At 43.1% G+C, this 9425-nt stretch overlaps 1 protein-coding gene and 1 long non-coding RNA gene across 9 annotated transcripts in view; one reads left to right on the top strand and one right to left on the bottom strand.

Moving 5' to 3' along the window:
* Positions 1-9425, bottom strand: part of LOC150062747 (ral guanine nucleotide dissociation stimulator-like) — a 156785-nt gene that overhangs the window by 78145 nt on the left and 69215 nt on the right. The window lies entirely within an intron of this gene.
* On the top strand, positions 689-3943 carry LOC150062751 (uncharacterized). The gene is made up of 2 exons (XR_016535487.1): positions 689-1158; positions 2908-3943. It is a non-coding gene; the product is annotated as an uncharacterized LOC150062751 (long non-coding RNA).

Genomic DNA, 9425 nt, shown 5'->3' with positions numbered 1-9425 from the left:
AGCAATCCCCAGGTCTCAGCCTCCTGAGTAGCTGGGGTTACAGGGATGAGGCATGAGGGCCAGTCACAGTATACATTTTTTTGGGTGCAGGGTAGAGAGTTACTAGAGTTTGAACTCAGGGCCTTGCACTCACAGGCAGATGCTTTACTACTTAAGTCACAACCTAGTCCTTTGTGCTTTAGCTAGTGTCTATACGATAGTGTGTTGAATTTTTGTATAGGGCTCTGCTGACCCCTCGTTCCTTCTGCCTATGCTTCCCTCTATTGGGATTACAGCCACCAGGCCTGGCTTGTTGGCCTCAAACCACCATCCTCTGGATCTCTGACTCCTGGGTAGCTGGGAGTATAGGCACATGCATATGTTTCATGTATGCATATATTTAGTGTTTAGTTTTTATAGTTGCATTAATTGCTGGGCAACTTATTTTACTCATGGGGCTTCATTTCTTTGATGAGAATTTTTTTGTTTGCTTGTTTGTTTCCTTTCTTGTGAGTAGATCTCTACTCCAGCTGCTTGCTGTTTTGGTGAATAAAATCTGCCATTATTACCCTGTCCTTTTAGCCAGCCACAGTGGTAGATACCTGTCATCCCAGCCCTCAGGAAGTTGAGGTAGGAGAATCAAAAGTTCCAAGCAGCTTTGGACTATATAGTGAAACCCTATCTCAAACAACATCAACAACAACAAACCCACCAAGAACATTGGTGACCCATGTCGCCGACCCCTGGCTCCTCAGGAGGCTGAGATATGAGTACTGCAGGTTGAAGCTAACAAGAATAGGGCAGGAAAGTTGGTAAGACTCTTATCTCCAGTGAAACACACACACACACACACACACACACACACACACACACACACACACACAGAAGTGGAGCTGTGGCTCAAGTGGTAGAGTGCCTTTTGGGTGAAAAAAGTCAAGGGATAGCTCCCAGCCCCTGAATGCAAGCTGCAGCACAGGCACAACAAAAACCCAGAACAACATTAGGAAAATGGCCTTTTGAATTTTAGGTTCAAAGTGCTTTATGACTTCTTTTGTTTTGAGTGTTGTGGATTTAGTTCTTATTATGTTAAGTAATTTCACATTCTTCGAATTTTTAGTCTATTTCATGAAACTGAAAAACCAATGTCCTTATTCTTTATTTCAGAATCTGCTCTTCCAAGTGAGTATTTGTAGAGAAAATGAGCTGCTTGGGAGTTTAAAGAGTCTAAATGACACAAAGAGACTCGGTGGACCTGGTCCTTCCGTCTGGAGACTCACTCCAGCCCTGCCACGCACACTGGGGAAATGTGCAGCGTCCAGTCACTCTCTGTACTCACCCTGCTGGACCACTCATCCTCTGTTAGATCTTTTTTTTTTTTTTGGCCAGTCCTGGGCTTGATCTCAGGGCCTGAGCACTGTCCTTGGACTTTTTCTCAAGGCTAGAGCTCTACCACTTGAGCCTCAGCACCACTTCTGGCTTTTTTCTATGTATGTGGTACCGAGGAATCGAACCTGGTTCTTCATGCATGCTAGGCAAGCACTTTAACCACTAGGCCAAACTCCTGGCCATCCTCCGTTAGATCTTTCTGACCTCTACCCCCAACCCTGTTCTTCTCTCTGCTGCTTATTTGGCCTTTTCTGATCTCACTTAGGAGAAGGTCCTGCAGGATTTGTCCTTCTCAGCCTGGTTGATTTCACTTTACCTAATGCCTTTCTGGTTCATCCATGTTGCCCAAAAGTGCCTTCTTTCATTGCTGAGTAGTATTCCACTGTAGGAACATTCACTCCATTGTCTCTGTTCATGTGTCGATTGACACTTGAGTGGATTCCATGGTTTGTCTACTATGCATGACACTGCATAGTGCATTTCTCTCTACAGCTACAGACATCCAGGTCCTTTGGGAGATACTTAGTTGAGGAGTATCTGGATCATGTTGGTGATCTATTTTTACTTTGGGGTGGGGTTTTGTTTAGGTAGTACTGTTGCTTGAATCTGGGGCCTTGCCCTTGTTTGACAGGAACTCTACCACTTGAGCCATGCCACCAGTCCTTTTTTGTGATTTAGGTATTTTTTCCCAAAAGGGTCTTGTGCTTGTTCCTTGGCCACTATGGACTGCCATCTTCTTGTTTAGCTGGAACAACAAGCTCTTACCACGGTACTCAGCTTTTTATTGGTTGAAATGGGGGTTGCACTAATTTTTTCCATTGGGACTGGCCTCCAACTATGATCTTCCAAGCTCTGCCTCTCAAGTAACTAGGATTAAAGGACTGAGCCATCAAGCCTAGCTTAATTGGTTGTTTGTTTTATGCTAGTACTGAGGCTTGAGCTCAGGGTCTTACTGTCACTGTTTTTATCACTCACAGCTAGCCCTTTGCTGCTTGAGCCCTGCCCCCTATACTTCTAGCATTTTACTGGTTAATTACAGATAAGATTCTCTCAGATTTGGCTGCCTGGGCTATCTCCAACCCGGATCCTCAGAGCTTAGCCTCCTGACTAGCTAGGACTGTAGGTGTGAGCAGCTGGTGCTCAGCTGGATTCAGTTTTGCTTCTCTGGGGGTCCACATTAGTGAAGGGGAGGCGTCGTGGGGGAAGACAGTGAGATGCTGGTCACTCAGGCTGAGTGGGCTGGTGGGGGTGCTTCACTGCTTAGTTCGCTTGGGTCTCTGTGTCAGCTGAGACCTTTTCAGCCTGGGCCAGTGAAGCACAGAAACTCCCCAAGAGAGCGCTCTGTCCTTGCCTCCCAAAGTCAAAGGTGAGTCACAGGCTTTCCCATTCGATGGGACTCCCATTCTGTGCAGACTTCAGTTTTAATCCTCAGGCATAATGTCAGAAATACATTCACTCTTATATTTAAAATGAGTAAGTTAAAACTTTCTGTTCAAAATTGTCATGCTTACCTATCTGTTCTGTGTGTACTTAACATTGCAGGCCCAGCAGCATCTCCATCTGACTGGACTCCCGCGGAGCTCAAATAAGCCCAGATGTCCCATCAGGATCGCCCTTTTAGTAGTAGTTCACGGAGGTGTGACTAGGTCGCAGCTGTATCTATAAGGCACCGGTTATATTTTATTAGTATAGACTCTTACAGAACCGCATATCTCACAGTGTAGTTACTATCACTGAGGCACAGGTAGGGAAAACACTGTTTTTTATTTTTCCCTCCCATCTCTCTGGGGTACAACACGGGGTCAGTAGGTGGTCCCACCACGGTCTCTGGGACCTGGCAACCTCTGGGGACAGTCACTTCCCTGGCCATTCTTGGATGAGCGCCTCTTGGGTTCACCACCATATGGGGGCCTTGTCTGAGGTTCTGAACGGGAAGAAACTCACAGAACAAGCCTCAGCATTTTTTTTTTCCTGTTGTTTGGCCCTATGGTCTTTGTAGAAAGATTTTTCAGTTTTAAACCAATTAAAACATGATGATATAGTTTGTATTACAAATATTATGCCTTGGAATTTTCAACGCTTACTAGAAAATGTAACACTTACTGGTTTAAATTTTTTGCCAATTCTGTGAGCATAACAGAAGTCTAGACTAGGAAAGATTTGTTATTTTATATCCTTTCAGTGAAGATATACTTCATAGACTTGAACAAAGCTTAGAAATGATCAGCTGAATGCTCTAGTTTTAGAAAGGCTATTGTTTATGTATTAGACATTTGCATTAAAATATATTTAAACATTTTATACCTTTAATTCATTAATAAGTTTTTGGACAGATAATTTTTTTTTAGGGAGCCAGAGAAGGTCACAGACATTTGTACCTTCTTTCTTGGAATGAACTTATCATGCACTTGCTCAGCTAACACTTAAGTTTCATATTAGAACTCCAACTGAGCTAGTTAATGGAATGTTTACATGTCCATTGTATGATCACATGAGACTACCGTGGAGGAATATGTATGCAACATGTAAAGAATGGGAATGGCTGTACATGTGAAATAAAAAATGATATACCACACAATATATTTCCTCTCCTTTCTCTATTCTCTCCTTTGTCCTCCTTGGTTGAAATGTTACCTCATTCCCAAATACTCCTTCCTTGTTAAATTTTATAGGAAGAGATATCATTAATGTTCAGTTCTTTATTTTTTAAAGGTTATTATAGCAATAGAAATCTATAATTTGTGGAGAGGACAAAATTTAAAGTTAGAACTAGTGATCGAATCTTCACTGGTAGCTACTAGCTCACACCTGCAATCCTAGTTATTCAGGAAGTTGAGGTTATGAAGATGGCAGTTCCAAGGCAGTCCAGGCAGAAAAGTCTATGTAACTCTTACCTACAGTTAACCAGAAAAAAGCAGAAGTGAAGGTGGAGCTGAAGTGATAGAGATCTAGCCATGAAGGAAAAAGCTAAGCAAGAATGTGAATCCAAGCACCACTATTGGCACCAATAAATAAATACAAACAAAAATAATCTTGGCCTCAACTAAAGTAGCCATAGTTGTTTTTCTTTTCTTTAAATCTTTTGTGTAGATCCTGAGGTTTGATCTGAGAGTATAGTTGCTGTTCTTTAGATTTTCCACTCAAGGCTGGTATTTTATTCCTTAAGCCACACCTCCACTTCTGGCTTTTTGCTGGTTAATTGGAGAGTCTCTTAGATTTGTCTATCTGGGCTACCTTTGAACTGTGATCCTTATTTCTCAGCCTCCTGAGTAAAATTAGGCCATTAGAGTAGATTTAGCACCACTAGCACCCAGCTAACATTCTCAATGGTAAAGATCGAATGCTGTGTTTTCCTATCATTAAGAGCAAGGGAAGGATTACCAATTACAACCATTCTCACCACTCTTACTCAGCATAGTACTTGAAGGCCTAGTCACTGCAACATGTCAAGAAAACAACTGTACAAATGGGAAAGACAGAACTGTTTGTTTGCAAATGACATTATTGTCTTGGTACAAAATCTGTAAGAATCTACAAGAGGAACCAAATCCAAACCTTTGGAATCAGTTCATCAAGACTGTAGAGTAGAAGCTTTGCATTACTCAGCTTTCCAAACCTTAAAAAATGCCTGAGATGATCAACTTATAAGAGCCAAAGTTTTACTAAGGGCTTGGCTAATGGTAGAGCTTCTCCCTAACAAGCTTGAGAGCTGAGTTCAGTACTGCAGAGAGAGAGAGAGAGAGAGAGAGAGAGAGAGAGAGAGAGAGAGAGAGAGAGACAGAGAGAGAGAGACAGAGAGAGAGAGAGACAGAGAGAGACAGAGAGAGAGAGAGAGAGAGACAGACAGACAGACAGACACAGACAGACAGAGACAGAGAGAGACAGAGAGACAGCGAGAGCGAGCATGTGTTGTGGCCTATTGCTTCTGGGCATGTGACAGAAGTGTGTGGTGGAGCATGTGCAAGAAGCAGAGCAAGAACAGAGAGGGGCTGATGTCCCACTACTACTCTTACCAGGACATCTCCAATGACTATGTTTTTCTATGGTACTGGGGCTTGAACTCTAGCCCTTGCCTGGCTTTTCATGCTCACAATTAGTGCTCACAATTTAGTTGAGCCAAAGCTGCACTTCTGCATTTGAGCTGAATAATTGAAGCTAAGAGTCTCCTGGATTTTTCTGCCTGGGATTTAAACTATGATCAAATCTCAACCTCCTGTGTAGGCAGAATGCAGGTATGAGCCAGAACTGGTCTTGTATGCCAGGTGCTGGTGGCTATAGGATTACACCTATAAACCTAGCTAATCAGAAGGCCGAGATCTATGGTTGGTTGTTCAAAGCCAGCCTGGGCAATAAAGACTGTGAGATACTCATCTCCAATAAACTACTCAGAAAAAGCCTGTTAGTGATTTTGTGGCTCAAGTGGTAGAGCACCAGCATGGAGCCAAAGAAGCTTGGGGACAGCACTCAGACCCTGAGTTCAAGCCCTGGGACCAGGACCAAAAACAAATAAAACCTAACCAAAAAACCCCCCAAAACCTTGATGTGCTTTACTTCTTATAACTTCATGTTGTACAATTTTGACATGGCACCATGAACTAGTTTCAAGGATGAGCAGTGGCTATTCTTAGGAGCAGGGAAGATAACTCTTGGAGATGACCTTCAAGTTGTACCTAATGAGGAAGGAAAAGGCATTTGCATAGTCAGCAAAACTTCAGTAAGAGTGCTTTGTGGATACTTGGTGTGTGCGGAGAAGAAGACCAGGAGGCAGAGAGTGCTGAGAGGACCTGGTATGACTTTCTCATTGACCATCAATGCCCTCATCAAATACTTTTTCCTTAGCTGGCTTTCAGCACTTATCCCTGAATGGTAGTTTATCTCACCATACCTTCCAGGAATATCTATGACAATACAGATGTAAGATTGAATTAATCTATATTAGGACTGAGTGACGGGGAAGGTGTAATTTGACAAGAACTCACTGATAACATTTTAAACATCACATCTTGAAATAGTGTGATCGAGTCTGGCCAGTGCCATCTTGGCCACATAGTGCATGGTAAAGTCTGGAATCTTGTCTTCATGGTGGGGAAAGGTGAAGCCCTCTACCTCCAGGCATACTTGAGTTCCTGGAGGCAGGGCAGGCACATGGCTGAGACGTTACTAAACCTGGAGTTTCCTGTGAACCTGCCCCCTGACCTGACCCTATTTAGGCCTAGACCAGCATTTCACAATGCCATGTGTCTCCATGTTCCTGTCCTGTCTCCTGGCTCCTTCTGTAGTCACCATGACGTCCCACTTAAGCTCTCCACTGGAGCCGAATTGATTTGTTGGTATTGTTGTTCTTTCTTTTACTTCTGACCTTTATGGTTCAGTTTCCTAAATGTTAAGTGCATTTACTGGCTGCTGGTTTTTTGAAACAGAAGTCCACCGTGCAGTTACTGGCCTTTTAATAAAGACTCCAAGATTTGACTTCTCAAAATGTGGCTTCCAGCTGGGAGTTTGGCCTAGTAGTAGAGTGTATGCCTTGCATGCACGAAGACCGGGGTTCAATTCCTCGGTACCATATACATAAGAAAAAAGCCAGAAGTAGTGCTGGCTCTACCTCCAGAAGTGGAGTACAAGGAGAGCTCCAGCCTTGAAAAAATCCAAGGACAGTGCTTAGGCCCTGAACCTAAGCCTAGGACTGGCAAAAAAAAAAATGTGGCTTCTCTGTTTTACCACCTTATAGCAATCTGAACTGGACACTAGTGGATCATGCTTGAAATCTTACATGCTGAGGAGGCTGCGATCTGAGGATCCTAGTTTGAAGCTAGTCTGGAGAGACAACTCTCCAAGACTTTTATCCTCAATTAACTAGCAAAAAGCCAGAAGTGGAAATGCTAGAGTTAAAAAGCCAAGCTACGAATGTGAGGCCCTAATTTCAGGACCCAGGAAAAAGTAAAGCCCTATCTGACCATAACTATCCTTTGTAACAGCATTGTCTCCCTCTAGTAGAACAGAAGGCTGAGCTCAGGGCTGTGGGAACTTGTCAAGGTCTTAGATCACCGAAGGACACCAGTGTCCTCACACAAGGAAAAGTTCCCTTAGGAAATGAACTCCCATTTTTCCTGAAGTCATGAAGACTTTTAGCTTGAGAGAGTATTTAGGATAAAAACACTCCAGTAGAAGAGTATGTGGAAAGCTGAAGTAAAGGAAGAGCCTGGGTCAGCAAAGGGTGAAAAGTAGTTGAGGGTGAACCCTGGATCTTAAGCCCTAGGCTTAACTATAGGAATGCACAGGTTAGGTCCAGACACTTGCCCCAAGATACTAAATAGACAATCTTGGTGAAGCACAGAGAAAATTTTAGGTAGAAGCTAAGGGAGCATGTCAGCCCATTTTCCCAGGTTCAAACTTGAGCTTTACATTGAAATAGAGAATTAGGGCAAGGGGATGAAAGATGCTTCATTATTAAGCAATCCTAGCCAGAGCAGAGGCTGCTGGCTCATTATCTCAGCTCTGGTTTAGGGAAGAGTTCCCAGGGAGCAGTTATTTCCTGAATGAGGGAAGAAACCTCCAGAGTAGTAAGTCTCTGTGGCTTGGTGGGTGCTCTGTCCTGGGTGGCTCAGCTGTGTCAGGCACTTAGGAAGTACCTTTGCTAAAAGTTAATAAACAACAAAAATTTCTTTTCTAAAAAGCACTATTTGCCTGGGCCAACAAAGTAACTAGAAGCTGTATTTTCCTGTCTTTAAGCTATTTCCTTTACAATCAGTTTTCAACTCTCTTGGAATCCAGGAAGGAAGCATAGAGTTTTGTTTGTTTGCTTGCTTGTTTTTGTTTTGTTTTGTGCCAGTTCTGTGACTTCAACTCAGGGCCCCATTTAATCTATCTATCTATCTATCTATCTATCTATCTATCTATCTATCTATCTACCTATTTATCTGTTTGCTCAGGGCTGGCACTCTGCCACTTGAGCCAAAGCTCTACTTCTTCCTTTTTGTTAGTTAATTGGAGAGCCTCACAGACTCTTCTTTCTCAAGCTGGCCTTCACCCTCAGTTTAGCCTTCTAGGAATACAGGCATAACCCACCAGCACTAGACTGAGAACTAATACTTTATATCTTGTCTAATTATTGGTGGCGGAGGCCTAACCAACAAACAAGTCACCTTGAAGGCTTTCTTTTGCCAATCAGTGTAGCCTCTTTATTCTCTTACCTAAAGAATCTACAAATTCCTCCTTCTTTATTCCCCTTAACATTTCAAAGGAAAAGGTAGATTTAGATGGCTCCTCAAAGTCTCTATCCTTGCAATTTTACATCAAAAAGGAAATAAGATTGGTTGTACTTTTTCCAGGCTTTAATTTCTGAGTCTTGCCCTTTAGATGCTTGGTAAAAATAGTATAATTTCCCCATTGCCTTATCTTGCTACCCAGCCTAGTTCTGGGGCTGTTTTTACCTAACTTGCAAGGGAGTGTTATTTCCCGATGTGACCAGGCTTGGATGGGCCTGGAGGGCTCTTGCCCTCCGTGTGTGTCAGAGCTTGGGCCTAACCAGGCAGAGTGGCAGCCTCAGTGATCTGACTTTGATCTCTCTGGAAGTTAAGACAGTGTAGGATTTTCAGGTGAGGCATAAAAATGGCCTGATAAAATACATTTCTTGTTTGTGACATCTGAAAACAATTTTTTTTGGGGGGGGCAGGAATTCAGGGCCTAGGTGCTGTCCCTGAGCTCTTTTGCTCTAGGTTGGTGCTTTACTATTTTGAGCCACAGTGCCACTTCTCATTTTTTTGGTGCTTAATTGGAGACTTTGCTGTCCTGCATGGCTTTGAGCCATGATCCTCAGATCTCAGCTTCCTGAGTAGCTAGGATTACAGGTGTGAGCCACCAGTGCCCAGGTATATCTGCAAAATTTTACCTGACAAATAAATCTTGATCTTGTTTCACTCCAGAATTCACTTGCAGCTTCTTAGGGGAAAAACAAATCCTTTAGGCCAGTTGGTGACAGCTTATACCTGTAATCCTAGCTTCTTGGGAGGTTAAGATCCGAGGATCCATGCTCAAAATCAGCACAAGGCAGAATGATCCTA

This window comes from Megascapheus bottae, chromosome 5, assembly GCF_031878675.1.
Source record: "Megascapheus bottae isolate mThoBot1 chromosome 5, mThoBot2.hap1, whole genome shotgun sequence".
In the NCBI taxonomy this organism is placed as follows: Eukaryota; Metazoa; Chordata; class Mammalia; order Rodentia; family Geomyidae; genus Megascapheus; species Megascapheus bottae.
The sequence above is the reverse complement of the archived record's forward strand: the minus strand, read 5'-3'. Positions and strand labels throughout refer to the sequence as shown.